A 24,014-nucleotide genomic window follows, 5' to 3' on the forward strand; every position below is an offset into this window, starting at 1 on the left:
GCTCTGTACTTTTCAGAACCCGCGTTCATCGTATCTACACCTTTCATCTCTTCCCGTCGGATCACCTTGCGCAACGGCGACTTCGCGGCATGACTGAAAGGCGGGAGGCGAAAGAGCGACGATTCACGGCCGGCTCGACGATCGTTCTCGAACTGGCGGCTGTCAGTCAGATTCCGGTTCGAGCTAGTGCGCCCGCAAGTATGGCCAAGCCGACGCTCGGATGGTGTACGGCGGCGAGGGGAAGAAGCGAAGGACGCTCGAGGACGCGTTTAGATCTCCGGTAAGAGGGTATCCACAACGCCCCCCCCCCCCTCCCCCCCGGGGGGAGTTGTCGGCGGGGGGGCATCAGTGAGACACGAGCGTGATATCCGTCTCCATTAGATCTTCCGCTAGCACCCGCTCGGCCCTTCATGTCCTCTCCGAACCCTCCATTGCGAAGAACAGCAGCGGCGGCAGTGTGGAACCTTTGACGTACCCCCACAACGCCGAGCACCGGCGTCGTGGTACCACCGAAACCACGCTGAGCGATCGTGCTTGCTCTGTTTTTGTGTGATTTTGCTTTCTAAAAATGCCGCTCGTCGGTGCATTCCTGCGAGAAAGAAAGACAGAGAGAGGGTGCAGGATGTACGCGTGTGGTGCGCGGACATAATTGTGTGCAGCGCGTGTTCTGTTCTTTGGTTTAACAGCGCGGTACCCATTTAGGGAAGCCTTGGACCAGAAATCCTCCGCGAACCCCTGCGTGCGGAACGTAGTATCTAAGGCGATATAAAGCGATTTAGACAAACAAAAAAGATTTAAGAATGCCCTGACCTAAGCTGCTCGGCAGGGTGCAAGTGCGCGGGTCGACTTAATTCGCGGGCCTCTTGAACTCTCCAAATCAGCCTTTTTGAAGGTTCCGCTAGCGAATGCTCGGATTCGTGCTATAACTTCTCCGCGCAGAATATTCGCTGTGCCCGTTACGCAACGTGAACCCTTTCGTGATGTTTTGAACCTGCACATTCTTAACGAGTATCGTGTCAAAGTCAGCTCTGTCGCTGCTTCCTGATAAGTGGCACAATTTACTGAGTGCAAAGGACGAACGTTTTGTAAAAAAAAAAAAAAATCAGTAATGCATTAACTTTTCCACACCGCCGGAACAACGTTGCATGCGATGGTATTTTCTTTTTCAAGAAACCGAGAACTGCCTTACATCCAGCAACCTTAAACCCTCTTGTCGGCTTGTCTGTTTTTGCCTTGACAACCAAACGTCTGCATAAAATACAATCGAGGCTGCCAACTGACTCCGTGTTGTAATTTTTTTTTTCAGTGGAAATAGTTCGTCACAGTGAGGTACTCACTGTCGTTTCTAAGACAGGCGAACACGCCAAGAACATAACATGGCTACAGGCAAAACAGCCTCACTGCTAACAGCCTACTTTGACGAGAAAAAAAAAAAAAAAAAAGCTGAGCTGGTTCTTTTTTTTTTTTTTGAAAAATTCAGGCAAAACGTGATGCAAACGTTTAAAAGTTTTTCATGAAGGGTTTCACAGAAGGGCACGTTTAATCGTTCGATTTAACCCCAGAGCTCACGTAATGCCCGAGCATTAAGCTCAAATACAAAAATACAAATAGATACAAAAATCATTTAGTACGTCCATAGTAGACGTGCCAAAGGATGTACACTCGACCTCTAAGAAAGTAACACCATACACTGCTATGCTCAGCATAGCAGTCCACTCTAGATGGTCACAGCATACCACACACAAACACTGCTGGTTGCAGCTTGAGAAAAGCTCGACACCTTGTTTGCAGAGTAGCCAGCCAGAAGCCGCGTCTTGGATCACGCGCAGCGCGTCAGAAGCGTGTGATCGTCGCTCCCGTCGCCGCGCATGCCATCGTCGCCATTCGAGGAGCTCGAAGGGCGCCTGGCCAAGGCCGCAGGCCTCGTGTAACCCAATACTCCAGCAGTACGGGGTAACGCAGTCTTCTCGTGTTACGCTACACGGGCACCGTCCATGGAAACACGGTCACTCGATCCTTCCTCAGCGGCAGCGGCGTTGTTGTTACGGTAATCACGGTGTTGCACGCGCAAAAGCAGCAGTAGAAAAATAAAAATAATAAAGCGCGAATGATAAATTTTAAAAAATACAGAAAAGAAAACGCCCGCCGGTCAGGCGGACGAGTATCAGGTTGCGTGCTACATTTAATTTAAAAAAAAAAGGCGGCGAGGGAGAGATGTCTTGATTTCGCCGGAATACGCACACGATGAAACCGTGGGCAGGCAAGTCAGACGAAACAGAAAACGTTCTTGCGCAGCGATGTAAAAACGTAAGAGATAAGAATGCATCTTAGGAAATTAGTGGATTAACCAACCTAACGCGCCTCCAACACAGCTATAGGGTTCAACGAAAGCAGTGAGAGCGGAAAACCGTAGCGGCGGTATTCCTACTGTTCTTCGCAGTAAATTTCGTGTGCATTACGCTTGCAACTAACTCGAAGTTTGAAGTTCCTGTTTGGCATTCTTGGGGCATGCCCTAATGATCCCTTCCCCTCCATATCGTGTTACGAGCAGTGGGAGGGGGCACTGGGTAGCTCGGATCCGGGGTCCAAATCTCCCTGGTGAACCGAGCCACCGCTGTCGCCGTCAAGCTTATGCCACCGGCCACCCCGCCCTCTTGACTGCCTTGTACAATAAAGTTTCTCTCTCTCTCTCTCCTGTTTGGCCTAGACTTTCTCGGAACAGTAACAATGCTTAATTATCGCTCTCTTTCTCTTGTTCATACCGTTAGTTCGCGTTACGGGCTCGAGACCGTATCGGTGGTACCACTGGGAAAGCCAACACGGCTAACCACGAGCTTGCGACTTTCTCACGCGAACGACCTCTTCTTCTCTAGGTCTTTCATTCTCTCTCTCTTAATCTCCAAGGTGTCATTTCTCTTTCTGCCGACCTTGGGTGTCTGTGGAAACCTAATCGCGTGCGGTCTTTTCTCCCACCGAAGAGTCCAGGATAGAATTTTTTTTTTCGTTCTCTCTCTTTCTTTCTCTGAAAGGATCGATGGGAACTTGCGCAGAACTACGCATGCGGACGCTTGTGTCGAGTGTACGTGACGAAGATCACTGACACCAACAGGACGGACGATCAGCTTAGAGAGTGGGCCGCAGCCCTTAACGGTTCGATTTGTCGCCTATTGCGTAATCTTTCACCGAATGGAGTAAGCATTGTGCTAATAGCACAGTTAACGCGCGAGTTTGGGAGTTCTGGGACGCACAGTGCGGGAAAGAGAAAACAGTCGATGGCGCTTACTTTGTGCAAAGCACACTTCAGGCTGTCAGCGTCATCGTCTATATAATATTCCCGAGAAGTGGCACAGAATGGCTAGTCTTGCATGAAACCCTATCAAGTATACACAGAAAGCGCTCCTGGTCGTATATTTGTCCAGTATTTTCTGTGCCACACTCCACCACACCGTTAATTCTGTCACTTTTAGAATTACACGGGGATTCTTACAGCGTGTACGGGCAATGTTCTTTTTTCTTTCCTTTGTTCAAGGCTAGCCGGCGATGCCGGTTGTATAGCACCCAGATGTGCTATTTAGGTTGTCTGTGACATAAACAGCAGCCATCCTCAAGCGCTGTTAATATCAACATGCTTCGCATTAACCCGCTTTTGTTATCAAACCTGAAACCAGGAATGCATGACAAGAAAGTGGCTGGTAGTTAAAGGGGTGGGGTGCGACAAAATGACTACTAATAAATAAATACGCCAGCTTAGCTGACGCAACCTTGCAACCACCATATTTGCGCTTCGCAGCCAGGCACCGAATGAAGATGCACGTCCCAAATAGCAGCAATTTCGGCGAACTATTCCGTCCCCCGTGACTCATGCATGCAAAGAAGCGAAAGTGGGGCGTTAGGGTGGAGCGTGAGCAGCAGGAACGCCTGGAGAAACAAGCGGAGGACAGCTACTTCCTCGTCGGGCACCACCGACAGCGCATTCCTCCTCAAAAACAGCGCACGCGCGATCATGGTAGCGAAAGGACGGGAAAATAACCCGAAACTGGCGGGCATAAGGAATGGCTTTACGGAAAACCCAGTGCAACAATATATATATATATATATATATATATATATATATATATATATATATATATATATATATATATATATATATATATATATATATATATATATATATATATATATATATATATATATATATATATATATATATATATTGTAATATTGTGAGCTCAGTGGGAGTCTCGGGAGTCTCGTTTGCGAATTCATGTTATTCATCTCAGTACAGCCGGTAAAAGGCTTGTCTATAACATAGCTTTCGTACTCTCAGCCCTATCCTGCCCCACCGGTGCGGGATTTGAATAAAACTACTGCGGAATCCTGAAGTCTTAGCCCTTCGATTTTGCCTCCGACATGTTTGGAACGAGTACGTTTCGGCAGTTTTCGGATGTAGCTGGTTGAAGTTAAAATCGCTGTTATAGACAAGCGTTTTACCGACTGTACATACTCGTCATCACCGGCTCTCCCTCGTCATCGAAGGCATCGATCGTGCCCCAGAACCTGGGACGGAACCAACACCTATTCATTTGTTGCCAGATGAAATCGCGTAGTCGGCACTTGGAAAAAAAAGAAAAGAAAAGATGTATTTATAAGTGAATGTCCATTTCGCCCCGCGAAACGTTACATTGTACAAAAGCGACACTCTTCGGTTTCGGCTGAGGCTGGTTTCACAGTATAAGATAGGCATCGACTCCACCAGCGGCTGGTAATCATAACGCCGCTAAAGACACGTACGACCTCCGCTGAGACCGTGGTTGAATGCGAAGCCTTTATTCGGCATAACTCGAGCACGGAGGCGCCGCTAACTAAGAAAAGAAAAGATAAAGAAGAGAGCACCCGAGGCGACAGCAAAGTTCCCTCCACTCGCTCCGTGCATCTCGGACGTGTTCGTGCGCGGATGTGAGAGATGATGAGGGAGCAATAAAGCGCCGATGCAGAGGAATAATTGGCCCTACGAGCGGGACTGCGCGTCCGCATTATATAGTTGAGCCGCAGCCACGCAGGAATGCCGACCGTTCGGTTCTGATCGGATTAATCGGGGGCCGACGTGCCGCTGTGTCGGCGGGCTCGTGGCTCATGAGCGGCAAGTGCAATCCTTTACGAAGGAATAAAAAAAAACAGCAAAAATACAAGAAAAACACTTTTCGGTACGGTGATTAGTTTATGTTTGTTCGTGATCGGATGACTAATACGGTTAAGTGATGCGGGCAGTATAACGGGCCAACGCTTGTTACGCTGCTCTCGACGCATCGGAGCCACCCAAGGCACGCATTTGGTATTTTAGGAGCCCCGTAGCGAACTTATCCGGAGTAAATTCAGGCCTCCATGGACGGATCCCCCAGTAGCGCTTAAGCCACCGCGCCACGGCGGTATGTATGTTCGAAGAGGTCTCCGTCGATACGGTTAATATTTCATAAAGGCAAGTTCGCCTAAACCTGCTGTGGCTTTCATGAGGTTGGGAGCGCCCTTAAGGGCGATATAGGTAATGCATATTTATGAAATTTCAGAGGGGGGTGGGAAGTGGGGCCTCTCGTCGCTTCCCCCTACCAAAATTTTGTTACTTTCTTGGTTTCACTGATGGCGGTGTCGTAACCACAGCGCACTGCAGGAAAGCCAACTTTGCAATATGGGAGGTACTTCATGATGATGATGATGATGATGATGCTCCCCGCTTCCCGTGGTCTCAATAGAAGCTGGGTCCCCCGCTGAAGCCGATGTCTATCCGATTACGCCATTCGGACACGGTCTATAATATGCGTCCGTCCGTCCGTCCGTCCGTCCGTCCATCTGTCTGTCTGTCTGTCTGTCTGTCTGTCTGTCTGTCTGTCTGTCCATCCGTCCGTCCGTCTGTCCGTCTGTCTGTCTGTCTGTCTGTCTGTCTGTCTGTCTGTCTGTCTGTCTGTCTGTCTGTCTGTTTGTTTGAAAAAAAAAAACAGTCCTGCTTCGAACTCTTGGACGTCACTGCGTGCGCACGTATCGCGATGTATTGCGGCCCAGCCGGTCCCGGTTAAGACAGCCCGGACCCGGCCGGCCGCTGCTGCATACGTGACCTGCACAAATGCCTGTCGTGCGGGCCACTCGTGTACAGTTCTAGCAGCACGCAGACGTGACCGCTCGCGACAGGGGGGAGGCACCAGCACAGCAGCAACCGAACGCACACTTCGGATCAAGTCCGCCGAGGCCCGCTGGGTCCGCTTCGCAGGCGATTGCACAACTTTAGCGCGTTCCTGTACCCACGAGGGTCCTTCTTATCCTTTTTTTTTTTTAAAAAAACCTACCCCTCTTCTCGAATTCCCGCGAGTCGGGCGGTTCGTCTTCTCGCTCGCCGTTAGTAATACCTGTACGCTCGTTATTCTTCGTCTGCTTGTCTACGTCAGAGATATCGCTCAAGGTTCGCGCAGTCTCTTCTCCCGTGTCGAGCGGGAAAGCACTGACTCCGCCTTGACAGTAGAGTTGCTTTAAGACGTTGGATTCAGTCGCATTCACAAAGAAACGAATTTCGCATTCCCAAAAACCGCACACACGCTCACCAGAAATGTTCTAGACACATTATAACTTTTCACGCCCTGTCTGCCCGCACCTTCGCAGTGTGCCGGAATATTATCGCGAAATGCAGCGTACCATTCAATGGCACCTTAAGCCATTCAAATTTCCCGCCACATGTGCGCCTAATTTTTTTGTCTGCGCGGACAAAAGTTAATAAACGACTGTGCTTGTTTTGTGGTCCATTTAAATGACGCGACTATAGAGGGAAATAGTCCCAACTATTCCTTCTCACAGCCGCCGTGGGTTCGCTGCTGCATGAGGGACTACAGGACCGGCGTCGTAAGCGCACGGGTGCGTCCGACGTCAATCGCGCCAGGCACTCAGTGAACAGCGCCGTTCCGACTGTCGTCGGCACTCCCCACGCACGTAACAGAAATCCGCACCATTGCGAAGCGCGCGGCGTCCGCGCCGGTCACTTCAGCCGCGCATCGGTCAGCAGCAACAGCGCGGGAATGTAGCCAACGGCAGAGGCAGCGGCCATTGCGGCGCCCGCGGGCGCGCACGTTTCTCGGAGAAGAGGGAGAGGAGGTAGAAATCACGGGGAAGGGAGAATAAACCTAAAGAAGCTCCGCGAGTCTCTTCTCTCACGGGCCTGCAGCCTATACGTCTTGTGTAGCTCCCCTCCCTCTGGAAAACATCCCCAGCAGATCGCCATCGGGGAGCGTGAAATCTGCTCCGTCCATTTGAACGTGTTTTCTTGCGTGTGTATTCAGGCTTTGATCTCGGCCAAAAACGCCCCCAGCGGAGCGCAGCCGATCGCTCTTCGCCGCCGGCCACCGCATTGTGCAACCCGAAGAAGATGGGCGCAGAGACCGAATGGACCGGGCAGCGCTGGTTGTTGCGGAGGCTCTCTGGGAAGCCCTTGGAGCTGCCAGGATTAGCGTCGACGTTAGCGGGCTTCGACGACGACGCCGGAACCGCTGGCATGCGACAACGTGCCGGCGGCTCCGCTCTGAAAGCTCTCGCCACGCTCTAGTCAAAGATTAGTTGTTTTCCCCCATGAACAGTGTAGATGTGTAAAGTGCTTCTCTAATAAATGAGTTGTTAGTGCACCCTCGTCTTGTTTGGTCATCGTTCTTCGCCCGCGCTCATTTTTCAAAATTTAAACGCTTTCCCTCTTGTCTACGCAGCATAAACTAGTCCGCACTGATGCTCTATTAACTAGTCAAACTTGGCGGCTAACCAGCTGTATTGCAATAGCCGTGACAGGGTGTAATCGAGTGAGCTTAGCTGCTTGTATATATAGTTCCTTTACGTGGACAAGAAACACAGCAGCAAGGAAAAGACATAACAGACAGTTAACATAAATGGAGCATAATTTACCAACTGCATGGCAGGAGGAATACACGTATAATTCCCAAGATAAGCTATTGAGCAGCGTACATTGAAACACGGGCTGTTTTGTGAGCGACTGCAGCGGGAAGAACGGAATGCGCGCGGGCGGGGGTTGCCAGTGCCGAAGTAAAGCGAAGCAAGGAGGGTGTAAAGAGGAACTGGCAGAGCGTCTACTACTTACGGTCTCGTCCCAGGACGTACACCGGTATAGGATCTCCGGGCACCTCAGCGGAAGACGTCGTGTCACTCTGCTTCCGGTCTAACAGCACCGAGCACAGAATAGTTTCCGCAGCATCGGCGATCTCGCATCCGCACGCCACACCGCTCGTTCCGCCGATATTGCGTCTACTGCCGATATTGCGTTCCGCCGATATTGCGTCGGCAACGTGGACGAACTTGGTCGACGGTAGACACACCCCTCCCGCTCGCTCTTCAAGACGCTCTCCTGAGTCGGGAAGGAACGGTACGGCTTCGCCGTGACAGCAACGTCCTGGCAGTCGGCTCTCCGTCGTTACGTCGTCGGCTCTGCAGAACCGCACGGGACGACAATGCGTCGGGGTGTAGAGACGAGCCGCGCCGTACGTGCTTTCTTTGCCGACGGTGTGGTTCGCGCTAGCGGCAGCGGCCGACAGACACAGCGCGAGGAGCGGCGTTCGCGCTTTCGCGACGCGCTGCAAGTCGCTGTCGCAAGGCGGCCTGCACTTCGCCGTCGGCCTTGGCTCTGACCTTCGCCGCCGGCGCTGCCTCGCGCACACGTTAGCTCCTTCTTGTTCTTTGCGGGGCCGGCCCGGGGGACTCTCCCCCCTTTTCTTGGAGCGCTGTCTTCGTAAGGACTCTCTTTTCTTTATTCGTTCGACTCCGGTGGCGTTGCATTGCCACCAACGCGTACGTCAACCGTCGTTCTTATGCAACGCAGAAATTTGGGCTAGTTTTGGGCTCGTCCCGTGTCACTGCCTTTTCTTCTGTCCCCGTCTAGTGCGCTTTTTACCACGTCGAAGTTATTCTTATGCTTTATTGCCGAGATTAACGCCAATATCCTACCAGACGGGCCCCCTAAGACATTCCGTTCCGTCAGAGGTAAAAATGGCCCGGTCCTCAAATTACGCTAGAAAGAACTACACCTGAAGAGAGATCGCTGCGGTATTTAAACGTTGCTACGTACCTTTGAAAAAAGAAATCCCCTTGTATGGTTTTTTCAGGGGAGGGGGGAGGGAGGGTAGGGGGAATGAAAAGGGAGAGAGCCTTTAGTACGAAATGGGAAATGCCTATCTTCGACATTCTTTAGCGTAGCCACTCCCGTGTCGATGCAAGCGAAGCAGGAGCATGATAAACAGCGCAGGGAACGAGACGAGGAGCAGAAAGACACGGGATGAGCGCTGACTCCTCCTCTCGTTCCCTGCGCTGTTTATCATGATTCCAAACCAACCGGCCCGATTTTCCCCCTTTGCTGAATCAGAAGCCAAAGTTCATTTGGCTCCATGCGGTGTTGCAGCCAACCAGCGGTTCGCTAGAAATATCTTGGCTACAAACAAACAATCTGTAGCAAACCAGTTCAATCCGTGGCTCTGCAGCAAGACCCCAACGGAGTCTAGGCTGGCGAGCCCAAGGTTTACCGGCCGAATATTCCCCGTAAGGGCGTTCTTCCCGTGGTTTTCTATCGCCGCACCCGCCGGCAGGGAATACATGTTGGAACTTTCTAGTGTTGTTGTGGCCAAGAATGGCGGTATGTATAAATAGGTGGGAAGCGAAATCCCCGCAGAAATAATCAAAGTGGACCTATTCGAGTTCGAGGCGTATTTGATTCGGTCACCGCCAGGAAGGTTATTCCCCCCCGTCTAAACACAACCAACTTGTGAGCGTACTTCCCTGCGGTGCAACCCCACGTTTTGTCATAGTGAATCCGACTTGTGCGAAATTAAACGGACAACGGGATTCATCGTTTCGGTACATCAACAGTCAATGGCCCACTTTTATATAGGGCTTAGACGCCCAAGGTGAGCGAACATGCATGTGTATTTATATATAGGAAGCAGTAAAACTTGGAAGATGGCAGGGAACACAATAAAGGAAAACTTTGAACAGCGTAGCGACCACGATTGTTGCCAACGTTTCAGCAAGAGACTTGCCTTCATGTTTCTCAGGCTTTACCAGTGCTAGACAACATCAAAAAGGACAAGCTTAATTCTTTATTCCTCCGACAGAAGCTCTGTAACAGAAAAATTGAGTGCTGCGCAAGACTTCATTCGAAGCATCAATTTAAGATAGCTAACTGTTGTTAACCAGCTTCCGCATGCGTGTTACGCGTACGGTGTGACGGAGCGTCCTAGTATAGCCAACTAACGTAATCGCCTGTTTCACACAGCTCCGACGACCTGGCGACTGTTCGCACACATTTCCCTTGTTTCTCTTCCGGGTACTCTCGCTTCTGATGCCGGCGAAGGACGTTGTTCACGCGTTCGTTATAACTTAAACCATAGATTATGGAGTGTTAGGGCTTACTTGTTGCATAAAAAGGGAACGTATATCGAGCGAGGGAAACCAACTAACGCATGCAGACTTAGCGTCGCCGCTCATGCTCATCCGTACGCGCACTGAATTTATAAAATAGGTAATAAATCACCATTTGTGCCCGTGTAACTACTTAGTTACGTCTATTTACTTTTATCTGTCCGTTCACATAAGCTTTTCATTAACGCGTGCGGGCTTCCACTGTTTTCTAGGCGAATTTACGATTCGACCTTTCCCGATGGCCAGCCTGGATGCGTGTTCGATTCGCGCGCTTTTCTGATGGAGGCGAAAAGCGAAGACGCCTGTGTGTTCGAAATTTCGGCGCACGATACAGATCCCCAGGTGGACAACATTATTCCGGAGCCCTCCCCTACGCCTCATCCCCTGTGTAGCGTGGGCGCGTTAACCCTCATAATCAATCAATCAGCGATGACCAGCCCAAGTAGTGAGGCGTTATTGGCCGCTCTTTGAAGCCTTCAAACAGCGGACAATAACCCCTCATACGAGATTTCACAGGATTTATTTTCCACCGACGGACGAAGCGGGTGTTTGGAAAATAAGAAAACGTTTCGAGCTGGCGAACTCGTGCATTGGGTTTGCGGCAAAGGCAAAATGACTCCAAAAGCCCGCACAACCAACTAAAACACCAATTATATGTTTTCTTTTCTTAGTTAGTTTCCCTTTTTCCAGACCGCGCAGAATGGAAGAGCCCACAAGGAAGCCAAGTCACTAGCATCTCATCCCATCAACAACTCTTTAGTAACCTTGATGGCTACGCTTGCACAATTAGCTTTCGGAAAAGTCAGATACGCCCAACAGATCCGCCATTTAAGCGGCAGCTTCGCATAAACGGCCCCCTGTCTGCACGTAAGTGCGCCCAGCCAAGGAATTTTAAGGCCTCCACCCACCTTTTTGAACAGGAACGCACGCTATCAAAGCTCTGTCCACCCCCCGCCTTAACGTTTCATCGCTCATTTTTGCATTTACGCTCGTTACACGTAAGATGTACTGCACGCAAGCCGAACAAGCAACAACCGCAAGGATATTGGCTGCCCAGTACCACTGCATGTCGATTGCATTTGGCTCCGTGGCGAATAGAAACAACTTGTTTTGGGCTCCACGACACAGTCGCCGTGAAATATCGATTGTTCCCTCAAGTTTTGCTGCGGTGGACGTCCACCTTTCGCTACTGCCCAGGTTGTTCCTACCGACCATGTAGATGCTTCGGACTCCACAGTGGTAGGGTACATACTGCCGCGCAGAGCGGGCTCACTCGTCGGCGACTGGTGCGCCGTTGGGTGAAACTAGCGCAAACCGTTCTCGTTGAAGCGTCGCTGCCGCCACATACACCGCCGCACTCCCCGCTTTCCCACTGCTTCTGCGCATGCCCAGACAAAACTGGCCATTTAACACGGTGGTAAGCGCTGGCCAATGCACCTTTGCTGGTATGTTCTCTACGTAGCAGCCAATGGGAGGTTTAGGAGCCGTTTCGCAGCTACAGACTCCAAGCGTACGACTTTTCAATTAACCTCTAAATGCTTTTGCATTTATAGAAGGCTATAGATTTGTTGTACAAGCAGGCCGCGAACGCATTTATTCGCGACAAAACGCGATGTCCGCACCTTCCCGTCAAATACTGCTTCGCTGACAAGAGCGACAGACAGGGGTAAAGACGTGACGAAACCATCGAAAGAATAGCGAGAAACAAGTAGAATAAAAAAAGCAAGCAAGCAGGTACGCGATGCGCGCGCGCGCGCGCTTGAAGGAGAAATCGGGGCTGGTTTTGAGAGAACAGAACAAAGACAGCGGATGCTGCACGGGCGCTTGCGGCGTATGGCAGACGCGATTCAAGAGAGCACCGGCTGCTCAAGGCTCTTGAGAAAGAAAGACAGACGGCTCATGGGAGAACCCGTCCCTTCTCTTCGCTTTGTACACAACGTAGCCTACCGGGTTGCCTTTACACCACTATATGATAGGCTAAAGTTCCGCGATGGGTAATAAACAAAAACCTAATCGAGATGAGGAGAAAAGCCGGCAGCATATGTAGAAGTTCGCAGCCCTGTATTTGCGAGAGACGAAGAACTTGGCGGGAACCTGCAGCCGTCCCGCCCAGCAATTAGAGAAGGATTAGAGGATCTCCCACGCGCGGTAAAAGCCGGTGCGACTCGCTACGAGGAGGCTCCGCGCAAAACTAATATGGCTACATTTCAACTTGTACACTTCGCTATATTTAATATGTCGTGCCTGTGGCAGGGACGCATGCATTTTTGTCAAAAGTTTTGAGCGTACAATTACGCTTCGAGGAAGCAGATTCGGGAACTTGGAGCGTAATTGCGCTTCGAGAAAACAAATGCACTCCTTAGATGAAGACTGTTGGATTATTTTGCGTTCAGGACAGTTTTACCGCGTTTGTCGACTGCTTTACAAACCAGCTATATTGTAATTTGCGAGTACACCATGCACGTAGGGAAACGTGACTGCGGATTATTAGCACCGAATATGACGGATCCATCCCTAGTTAAGTGCCAGTTTAATTCTGCTGAACGGTTGATTGATTGATTGATTGTGGGGTTTAACGCGCCGACGCAACGCAGGCGATGAGGCGCGCCGTAGTGGAGGGCTCCGGATTAATTTTGACCACCTGAGGATCTTTATCGTGCGCCGAAATCTCGTACACACGGGCGTTTTTGCTTTTCGCCTCCATCAGAAAAGCGGCCGCCGCGGCCGGGAATCGAACCCGCGACCTCGTGCTCAGCAGCGCAAAATTCTGCTGAACGGAAGTTTTGCAGAGATGAAGGTCGTCTCCAAGCTATAGTTACTGAATCATAGACACTTTTTCTCTTTTTTGCTTGAGGTAGAGAGAGACAAAAAGAGAGAGATTGAAGGCGGTCACCTTAAATATTCAACAGATGTATGGAATTGTGCAGCTCAAACGGGGGGGGGGGGGGGGGCGTTTTGAGGAGGAGGATGATGATCATGATGATTATGATGATGATGATGACGACGACGACGACGACGAAGAAGAAGAAGAAGAAGAAGAAGAAGAAGAAGAAGAAGAAGAAGAAGAAGAAGAAGAAGAACTTTTTATTCATCTAGCTTAGGTGCAGATGCCACGGAAGCCTCCGGTGGGAGGCTGGAGAAAAAATAAGTAACTCTCGAAGACGAACGAAATCGTATATACTGTGGGAACGAACAGGTATTGTCCAGCCGACCAGTTTTCTCAGAGCTACCCCTTCGCATGTATACCTCGTGGAAAAGTCCAAGCGCATACGTGTCACCCCGTTTGGGTTAAGACGCGGAGCCTTCCACGTACGCGCCCCATTTCGTACAGCCAAGGAAGGGATCGCACAGCAGACGTGATTCGAGACGTCTCTCGGACAGGCCCGACTTTTCGGCCAGCGTTTTCCTCGCTTTGTGTCGCGCCACAAAGAAGGCAGCAAAACGAAAGGGGAGAAAGTAAAAGCGACGGCGGCCTTCGCACATTGTGTGTGTGTGTCCGCTGACTTGTCCTGGTAGGGAATGAATTAAGACGCGGGGGACCTTCGCTCTTAATTCTCCACTCATCCGCGCGCGCCCGCGCAAGCCCTTGTTAGGACGACGACGACGGCAATTTGCACGTCACGGAGCTCCCTGGCAGCTGCTTTTTCTTTTATTCCCGTCTCTTTTTTTTTTTTCTTTTTTCAGCGGTGTGGTGGTTTCTGAAACAGCCTTAGAGGAAAAATGCGCCGCGGACGCATAAGGCCGGGATGAACTTTCGGGGCGAATTATAGAGGAGTAAACCGCGCCTATGCGCTATGCGAAACTAGCTTCGGAATGGGAGGCACCGACAGGCCTGTGCACGTTGCACCCAGACATCTGTGTGTACCGCAGACCGGCAGCGCACGTTCATCCCTGCAGATACTTCATCCCTGCAGATACTCAAAGATGTACGCTTGTCCTGTCAAGTACGCTGCACATGTACAATGTAAAGTACGCTCGTCTTGTAAAGTATGCTGCAGATGTACAATGTAAAGTACGCTTTTAAAGTACGCTGCAGATGTACAAACTAAAAGTACGCTTGTATTCGGACACTCTTTAAACAGTCTCCGAAGACAAGCGTAGTTTAACCTTGTGCATACTTCTGCAGCAACTAAGGACTATACTTCATGACTTTTTCTACATAATTTCTTTTTCTACAAAGGTGAAAACAGCGCTTAAACGAAGGCAGTAAAAGAAGACGCAAATGCGAGTGCTCGTGTCTGTGTCTTCCTTTACTGTCTTCGCTTAAGCGATGTTTACACCGTTTTATGATGAACAAGCCAGCCCAAACTCAAAAGTTAGTGTCTCTCCCTCCTCTATTTCTCTATTTCTCTCTCTCTCTCTCTCTCTCTCTCTCTCTCTCTATATATATATATATATATATATATATATATATATATATATATATATATAGCTGACGAAGGCAAGTCCCTTGCCGATACGCAATATACTCTAAACATCATTGTAATTGTTCCTCCTCACGTGTATCCGATCAAGTTTTGCCTGTCGTGATGGGTTTGTTAGCGATATGTCCAACTATTTCTATTTGCCAGGTCCTGAAATGTGGACTCCTACCACTGTGGATTAATTTTTTTGTGTGTTCAATATACATTTCAGCTACCAGCACCCCCACCATAATCATCATCATCTAGCTGCTGCGTTCGAAACGTTGCTGTGGGACGCGTACCGCAAGAATATTTTTTCCGTAAAAACAGCGCTCCGTTAGTGTCCTCATTTGTTCCGCAGTGTTGCTCACACTTCCATTTCGTCCCAACTCCCAGAATAGCGACGCCTTCTCCCGGGACTCCAAAACTCGCCCGTTTTCGCGCGTATAGAGTAACAAGACCACCGAGCAGTGCGTTTTTATCCTCTAAGATCACGGCCACGGGCAACAACAACTACAACGACGGCGGCAAACCAGAGCTGCCGTGCACCGCCGACCCGGCCAGTTAACATTAGAAGCAGTTCCCTTCGCGCCGTGCTAACAAGAAAGAAGCGAGAAGAAACACAAACAGGATCGGTCCTTCCTACCTGGAAAAGACACATCTGCGGCTATGTACGGAGATCTTATTTTTCCACCCCGAAGGCGATCGTACTTCCGCGGAATCAGGGCCATAGAGAATCGGGGCCGTCCCATCGGCATGGACGCTGCCGCGCTCGTTCTGCGCCTCCGGCTTTCCGTCGCACGGCGAGAGACGGAACACGATTCGCGATACATCGCCGCATCGGAATAGCGGGTCCCGATAGCTTCCAGCACGACAAGGCTTGTGGGCGCGCTCGCCACACTACACCTGCCTGTACAATATTGTGCTGACAAGAGGCTTGTGCCTCAGTTCATTGGCACCGGTTTCCAAAAGAGGACTTGCAACCCTAATGGCGAAGTCCAAAGACACGTCCTCTTCTTGAAACAATCGCACCGGACTGATGGCTGCCCCTTGTCCAAAGTTTTGTCTCCTGTTTGATCACCCTCTTCCAAGGTTCATCGTTTCTCTGCCTGTCTCTCTCTCTCTCTCTCTCTCTCTTTCTCTCTCTCTCTCTCACTCTGTCGGTCTGTCTCTCTCCCTCTCCCTCTGTCTGTCTGTCTGTTGCCCTCTTTCTCTCTCTCTCTCTCCCCCTCTGTATGTCTGTCTGTCTGTCTGTCTAACCTCCGCGGCTTCCTGTTGTCCTCGCCCCGAAACTCAAGCATCTAGTTAAAATAACTGCGATCTGAAATTCACCCGAGGGAAGAAACATTCGGCGAATTCAATGCTGAATGCCCGGTCGACGTGCCGTCGAAAAAAACTTTACCTTTCACCTTGGAAAAAATTACCCGTGTTTCCAAGAAAAAAAAAGTTCGGGCCAGGCATGTTTCACCGGCGGACAAATATACCCGAACGAACGCCTCGAAGTCAATCATGGTCAGCGCTGGTTAACAAACACGTTTTTCTCCCCAGTCTATACACCGGTGTTTCAGGAAACGTGAAGGAAGGGCGAACGTACTACTAGCCACGCACGCGGGTTATATTTAGCCCGCGCTAGTATCGGCTCCGCCATCTCTAATAAATGTAGCGCGTACCCGGAGTGTACGGACAGTCGTCTCGTGAGCCATTCGGGAACCGTGTTTTCCCCGTTCGTCGTGCCAGCCGCGTCACCCTGTTTGTTTGGCCCATGGGCGTACGGAAGAAAATAAGATGAACGCAAAAGAGGAGCGACCTGCCCGAGAGAAGATGTCTGAACAAGATTGTGGAAATGCTGCCCGAGAGGGTGCCAAACAATAGAAAGTCTGAAAAAGGGGGCTTCCCCTTCGTAGCTAAAGTCGTCGCTCGACATCTCGGTGGTTTGCTGAGGTGACGCGTTTGGAACCATTCCGTGGGTATAGACCCCCCCTAAGTTTTCGCGATTGACTGCACTGACGGCACTTGAGCTTGTGTTCGTGCTTTTCTAACGTTTCATCTTTATTCGTAAGCAGGAAGAAAAGAGGCCGTCGGAAACTACAACTCGCGGGTCAGTGTCACAGGCATGATCGCTTACGAAAATGAGTTGCGCTCGTGCCCCACATGCTAGCATTTGAAAAAAAAAAAAAAAACGCTTCCCTCAGCAAAAATTCGTTTGAGTGTATAACAATTTTTCCGTCCCTTCCATTTCACTATCCGTTGTTTCTCAGTTGTAAAAGCGTGGCAGTGTTATCATGCATTAACAAGCGAGGTTTTGTTTGAGCGTGTGACACACAGCGCTGTAAATATCCTCCCCCGGGACAAATTAAGCTGCGCGTACAGCTATGAACAGGCTATAAGTGATGCAAAGTTCGAGCGGACTTATTAGCGCAACATTGGGACGCCGCTGCCGCAGGACCTTCGAAATGCAGGAATAATCGTGCACTAAAGCTGGGGAGAGTTCTTCCCGAAAGAAAAAAAAAAAAAGCATTGCGTGTTTCGTGATTTGTCTCGCCTCAGAACTGAACATAACATATCGTGGCTCAAGTGACGAAAAACCGGAGGCCTTAATGCGGCAGCGCTTTTTAATGTTACCCTTTAGTGCAACATTACGCGCGGATAAACCCAATGGAGCCTCGAAGTATTTCCTCGCTTGAGCTGGTTACGGACAATGAGTTCTCTTTAAATGTAGCTGCTGTTGGACCAGCATAGGTTATGGCTTGCAGGACGTTTCAACAGGGACGCTGTCCTGTTTCCACGAGTACTCGACAGAAGCGCGAGGAGCTCAACCGGCCTGCCAACTCGTGTAGGCTCGGACTCATCAAGGTATCAGGCAACCTGCAGTCGCCCTCTCCTCTGCATATTAGGCCTACAGATGCGGACGAGGCGAAGGCTTGCTTGCTCACTGCCAGTATTCTCTGGCCATTCTTTCGACATTACTCGTCTCCCCTCTCCCGTGTACACCCCCGAAAAGCCCGCCTAATCGAGCAGGGATCGAGAGAAGCGATCGGTCGGAGTGGGACAAGGTCAGGGCCGATCGGCAGCGGTCGTTCGATCGACGGACCGCCAAGTGTGTGCGTGTGTGTTTGTGTGTGTGTACATGCGCGTGCGCTCGAGAGGCATCGCCGTGGATGGCTTGAGGGTCTTCTTCCTCTCAAGGCCAGCGCTTTTCTCGATTGGCCATCGGCGATCACGCCAAGAGACGCCCCGGGGCTCACACGCCTCGTTTCCAAGCTTTGTACGAAAGTCTTTCGTCTCGGATGCAGTGCCGCCCAACGCCCGTGCCGTACATGGAAAGGTACCCACTCCATTTCTTATGAGCGATGGCTCAGACTCTATTGGGGTCCCGAGCAGTACGGTTAACTTCTCAGAGGAGCTGAAAAGCAAAAAACGCTGCTCCTCTCTGTTATACGAGCCGAGTGAGTGTAGCTACTCCGAACTCTACACTTTACACTCTTGCACATAAGTACGGAAGGTACATCACTACAACTCCAACGGTAATAAATGAATGCTCGAACCATTCTTTATTACGCAGCTGGCCACTCATACATTGCTGAAGAGTTCACCGCAGGGCATTTAGACTCCGAATTCCAGTTAATCAGCGACTGTCACCCAGGACTCCGGGTCGTCCTCCTGGTCTCCTACTGTACGTTCATTGCAAATTAAGGGGTCGTCGAGGCCACCTTGCTTACGGAGTTAACGTGCTATAGATACGGAGGCATCGCTGATTAGGGGATTGATTGGCTGATTGAATTATACAATTACTGAGCGCCTAATTGATTGATTGGATAATGCTATTCTTAGTTCAGTTCTTCGTTGGTTCGTCCGTCGAGCTAGCGCAAGCGGCTCCAGAACGGGCCATTCATGATGCGATCGCCGGAAAGGCTGAAGGGACTTGGCGGCATGGCCAGTAGTGGCGCTCCCTGTCAGTTCCGGCGAGCTGAGCAACGTTGGCCGAGCCCCCCCATTGACACTATCGTGATCGCATCGTATACGTTCACGGCGAACGGCCAGCTAGCTCCCGCGGGCTTCCGCCCCTTAGGCGGCGTCCCAGGCAGGTGTTCACGATGCTTCATTCCCTGGAGAACAGACAATGTGCGCGTATAATCTTGGCCCGTTTTTGGCCCCTCCCTTAGCCGCCGTAAACCGCGTCCGAGGGTTTCACCGAAGACGACGCCACCACCGCTCGCGTCACCGTCTTTTCCACGCCACGCCGGACTGCCAATTTGTGTGTATGTTAGTTTCCACTATATCGGCTGCCGGTTGTTTGTGTGTGCGCGCGCGTGTGTGCTACACCCGGCCTGGTGGCGGCGATCCCTGCCAGCTGGCGCGGCTTCTATCGGCGGTCCCATCGCCGGCGGTGGACAGACGCTCTCGCAACACCTTTCGCCGGCCGTGGAAGCAGGTGCACACGTGATCGGCGGGGCAGCCCGAATGCACGCCGCGCGAGTCAGCACCTCGTCTCGTCGTCGACCGCTGCTGCCGCTTCTAGGGACAGCCCGGCCGGCGTGCGATCGGCCTTGCCAGCCGGCTGGGAACCGCAGACGACGTCGACGACGCACACCCCGTCACGCAGTTCTTTTAAATAGAAGGAGCTGGCGGAGGTGCATTGAGGCTTGTGTATCTCTTGTCGCCGGGTGGGATGTGGTCTTTCCTCAGTTTACCTAAATCTGTACTCACCCTACAGCGCAGAAATTTAAACAAATTACGTTAGAAAACAGACAGTAGGCTAATCTAAATACCTGCAGGTCAGTGTCGTGCATTCGGGCTCGCTGTATTGCGAACTCCGCTAAATATTAAGCGTTTCACCGCTTCAATCCCCGTTTTCTTTTTCTGCGGTTCACGAAAAAATGTTTACGATTTATCTTTAATTGAAAATGCCTCCTGCCGGTTGGCGAGAACTGTCCGGATGATCACTGCCATCTTTTCGCGATCTACGACATCTAGAACCACCTTATCGCTTCTCTTCTAAGCCCCTCCTTTTTGTCTCAACTGTGGCGCTGAAAAGAGGTAGGGGTGCCCAGATTCCAAGCACATCCAGGTTAAATCGTCGTAATCCTTCTAATACTCCGCCTTCTCTAAAGTGTGTGGGCTCCTGTCAAGAAACTACGGTCACTTTCCCATTTGTAAAGGTACAGCAAGTTCTTTTTTTTATTCTTGACGAGTCTATTGCACCGCCATTTTCAGTACTTCCGAAGCACCATCTGTGGTCGGCTAGTAAGCACGCAAACGCCCAGCATACCCCGTGAAGTCAGCGCACCAGCCGCTCTCTGGCGTGCAACCACCGCACGGCGTCGCCATGACGGGGTTGCCCAATAGGGCGACCGACGAGCGGTCGGCCATCTTGGATTCCACGTGTCGCCTATGACCGGTCCTCTTAACGACCTACTCGGGACATCGTCGCGGCCGTTGCGAAGCGATCGGCGCCGCATAAACGTAATGCGCGCGGCGGCCATGGAGCGCAGAAGGAGGAGCAGAACAGCAAACAAGGGCCTCCGTATAATGATGACAACTGATTCGCCGAGCCGCGGAAGACGCCCGTGGCTGTATCGATGCAAAGGCTGGCTGACTTTCACGACCGTGCGAGGGCGGAGAAAAATTGACGAGTCAACGGACACGTCCGGCTTCAGAAAGCTCCTCCGAGCTTTTTTTCACTTGTCATCAGCGTCGCTAAGATATTTCACGGAGAAACCAGAGAGCAGCCAATTTTTGTAGTTGCACAAAATGCTAAATACATAACTAGAGTTAAGGCATCAGGTCTATATCTTTTTGCGAACAACTTGTCATCATAATCATCGTCATCATCATCATCGTCGTCGTCGATTAGGATTACGTTGTTGATGATTATGATTATGATTATTAAGTCGCTGACGACACAAATGATGATTATGCTGTTGATGCCGTCGTCGACGACGACATCAACAACAGAATCATCATCGGTGTCAGTCCCACCGCTGCCATCATCATCATCACAATCATACCGTCGCTGCAATCATCTTATCCTCAGCTACCACCACTACCTGAGCAGCGCATTTGTCCCATACGCTGGTTTTGAAGTGTAAATAACGTTTTGCACTGTATACCACCGTGCCAGAGCGGGGAAGACTGATGCCAAATCACTGCTTGATGAACACCCACGCACGCATGAGGTACCCCCACGTTATCCCTGCAGAATCTATCCTGCCTAAGTGCTGCTATCGCTCCGTCGTACGTGCAGATGGAGTGGATTGAATTCCACACTACCTGAGCTCCACGTTTGCATTTGCGCGGGAAAGGGTTGCCGTAATCTACGTAAATATGGGAGGGTTACTGGTGGACAAACGCCGAGCTGATAAGGTGATTAAAGCTTTCCGCATTCATTTAAAGTGTTACTTTTTCTTAGACGGCTGAAGCGAAACCTTCTTTATACAAAACGACAAACGTGAACTGCAAATTAGACGCCCCAGGAGTTACTTAGGTCCCAAACACATATGAAACATCACGCTACGAATCTCGAAAACAGTTTTTCACTCTGTCATCATGCACAAAAAAAAAAAATCTTAAAACAACATAAGCTCGACGGTTGCCTGTTCGCGGGTGATTTAAATCTTCGCGCCTGGGCCGTGCCAAGGCGTGAGACGCAGGATTTTTTTATATTGTTAGCTGATTTTAATGATGTCCCTCTGCCCGCCATGATATTGACTGAAGGGTGTAACGAGGTTAGACAGGCATGGGTTGGTCCAAGAATCCATCACCGGTCGCGAATTCTGTAAAATACCCACAATCGATAAATGATCAGCATCGCCCATGCAGTAGAGCTCTGGTTGCGCTGTTTGCGCATGCGCAAAATTTCTGAGTCTACTACTGCTCTGATCAACACTTCAGTAAAGTCCCGACGCAGCTAAACCTTTTTTGCGAGAAGGACTCACCACGGTCACTCTTAACATAACAAGGTTGTCGGAGCCATTGCGCCCTGATGACGTCGTCGCACATTTTCATCGGCATCAGCGCACTCACCCATACACACACATCGAACGAATCGACGTTTGCCTGAGCCAAGCAGTAAGCGTTTCCAATTGTCTGCTTTTTATAGCTTCACCGTATAAACTGTATGCACAGGCCAGTTGAATCGTGCGTCTCGGGTTTCTTGCCAAACGTCACTCAGGCCGTTTATGTATAAAACACACTCACTCCAACGCAATTAGCGAGCACGAATATTCGTTGCAAGGTGATCAGAGAGAGAGAGAGAGAGAGAGCGAGAGAGAGAGGGGGGGGGGGGCGACAGTAAAGAAAAAGGACGCAATAACGTGCAAGGCGACGGGAAATAAGATAAAAGAAGATGCAAACGTAGCTCTACAGGCGCCAAGGGAAACAATGCCACGGCGTCGAACATGCTCGTTTGTCCCGTTATGGCGATGTTTTTCGCTCTGTTAGTGCGCGCGCCAGCGTCTAATGTCGAGGCGTGTTCGAGGGGAGGCCGTACACGACCGACGCAGTCGTGGCTGCAGGGAATCACGCCGAAGCGCGCACTGACGATCTGGTCGTTGATGGGGGGTGCAACGACGAGCGGTGATGCGAGGGCCTTCAAGGACGACAGGAGTAGGTACGACTCTCTCACGGTCGCGCGCGGCGTTATTTTGCGATAGAAAAAAAAATTGAAACAAAAATCGGCAAGTGAATCGATTGAAAACGACGTGGTAAGGTGGACTGCAGACAGTATCGTTTCGGTTTGTTTTGCCTTGAAGTTAAAGCTTCCGTCGGTGGTCGGACTGATCGAGAGAAAGAGTCGGCCGCCCTACGATTGTGCCTACTCCGACTGCTCTTTTGGAACTTGCGAGTTGTTGATACAACCCTGCAGGAACGGGGTATGTACGTTCAGCGAAGCGCCAACAACCTCATTTGCACCCAATGCCTCGTCGAGTTTATAAGCTCATTTGACATTTCCGCTCCATTCGGGAGGAAACAGTGAACAAAAAAAAAAAACAACAGACAAGTAATAATTTAGTACAGAGAGTCTCCACCAAAGCGCGTTTGAACTGCGCGGCGGGCATAAATATCCCCACTTAATCTTTCCCGTAAACGATTATGTGGTAACTGAAGCGGGATGATTTGCTACGAAACCTCCCAGTTCCGCGTCAAGGCGGCACTTGTTGGGCGAGGCAGCACGGGTGACAACTGGGGCTAAAGCGTCCGCCCAATCACAAATACCGCCCTCCACACGGGAACGGACGGATATGAAGAATACGAGGCCTGTGTACACTTTCGCCACGCGACACGTTCGAGGCACCGCTGGTGTTGCGAGAGATGAGATGAGAAGAGAGAGAGAGAGAGAGAGAGACTTTTAAGTGCTGGTGTCGTCAGCCCACTCACCATCTTGCTTATCCGCTGGCGGGGGATGCGAGCATCGAGGACAGAGTGGAGGGGGTGTTTGGCATGAGAATATGAAGGGACGATCACAGTCCCGAAGCGCTTTACAGTACACGATCGTCCCCACAGCACCTGTACTCAGCACCCACGGTGTATGTACACCAGTGGAGCCATTTTCGAAGCTGTGCGGGACAAACCAAGCCTCGTCCTCGGTGTTCTTGTGCAACCACGGTACAATTGATTCGACTGGCATTTATTTCGTGTTCTAAGCAACACTTAAGGGTGTTCACTGTGACTTTTATCGTTCCTGAACGGCTAACGGGGTTTTACATAAACACTCCCGACAGGAGCGGCTCTGACGCGACCGCTGTTGTAGGTCATCGCGGGCCTGTTTCAGGCGTGGAGCTGGAGCTGTTGTGACGATAGCGTGCTGTAGTAATCAACGAGGACAACTACCTTCTCCCTCTTTTCTCGCATGCGTACTTGCGCCACACGTCGAGGCTGACATTATACCCCGACGAGAAGGTAACCGAGTGGTAGGCAATTCAGGCGCGTCCGACCGCGTCGTCGAATTTACCGCGCGCACGTAAAAGAGGCGAGACCGCAGCCGCACAATGCGCGGGTACCTCCATCCACGCACTTGTGTGCAGCGTCTATCCAAAGGCGCGCACCACTCTAAATCGTTTCGAACTCGGTGTTGTATAATCGAATACACGAGCTTCACACTGGCACCAGAACACGCATCAGACGGACATTCGTGTAGGGGTGGCAACCGTTGAAGACTTTATCTAT

The 24,014-nt window shown here is 50.8% G+C and overlaps 1 protein-coding gene across 10 annotated transcripts in view; it reads right to left on the reverse strand.

The window, feature by feature from the left end:
- LOC144174974 (ETS homologous factor-like) overlaps positions 1-24,014 on the reverse strand; it is a 405,488-nt gene that overhangs the window by 67,708 nt on the left and 313,766 nt on the right. Inside the window, exon 1 of one of the 10 annotated variants that reach the window (XM_077703978.1) lies at positions 8,120-8,626. The exons of the other annotated variants lie outside the window; for them this stretch is intronic. The gene's annotated coding sequence lies outside the window, so the exon portion shown is untranslated. Of the gene's footprint in view, positions 1-8,119; positions 8,627-24,014 lie in introns of those variants that run through there. 10 annotated transcript variants of the gene reach the window in all.

This window comes from Haemaphysalis longicornis, unplaced genomic scaffold (assembly GCF_048455015.1).
Source record: "Haemaphysalis longicornis isolate Haplotype H1 unplaced genomic scaffold, Haemaphysalis longicornis Haplotype H1 scaffold_3, whole genome shotgun sequence".
In the NCBI taxonomy this organism is placed as follows: domain Eukaryota; kingdom Metazoa; phylum Arthropoda; class Arachnida; order Ixodida; family Ixodidae; genus Haemaphysalis; species Haemaphysalis longicornis.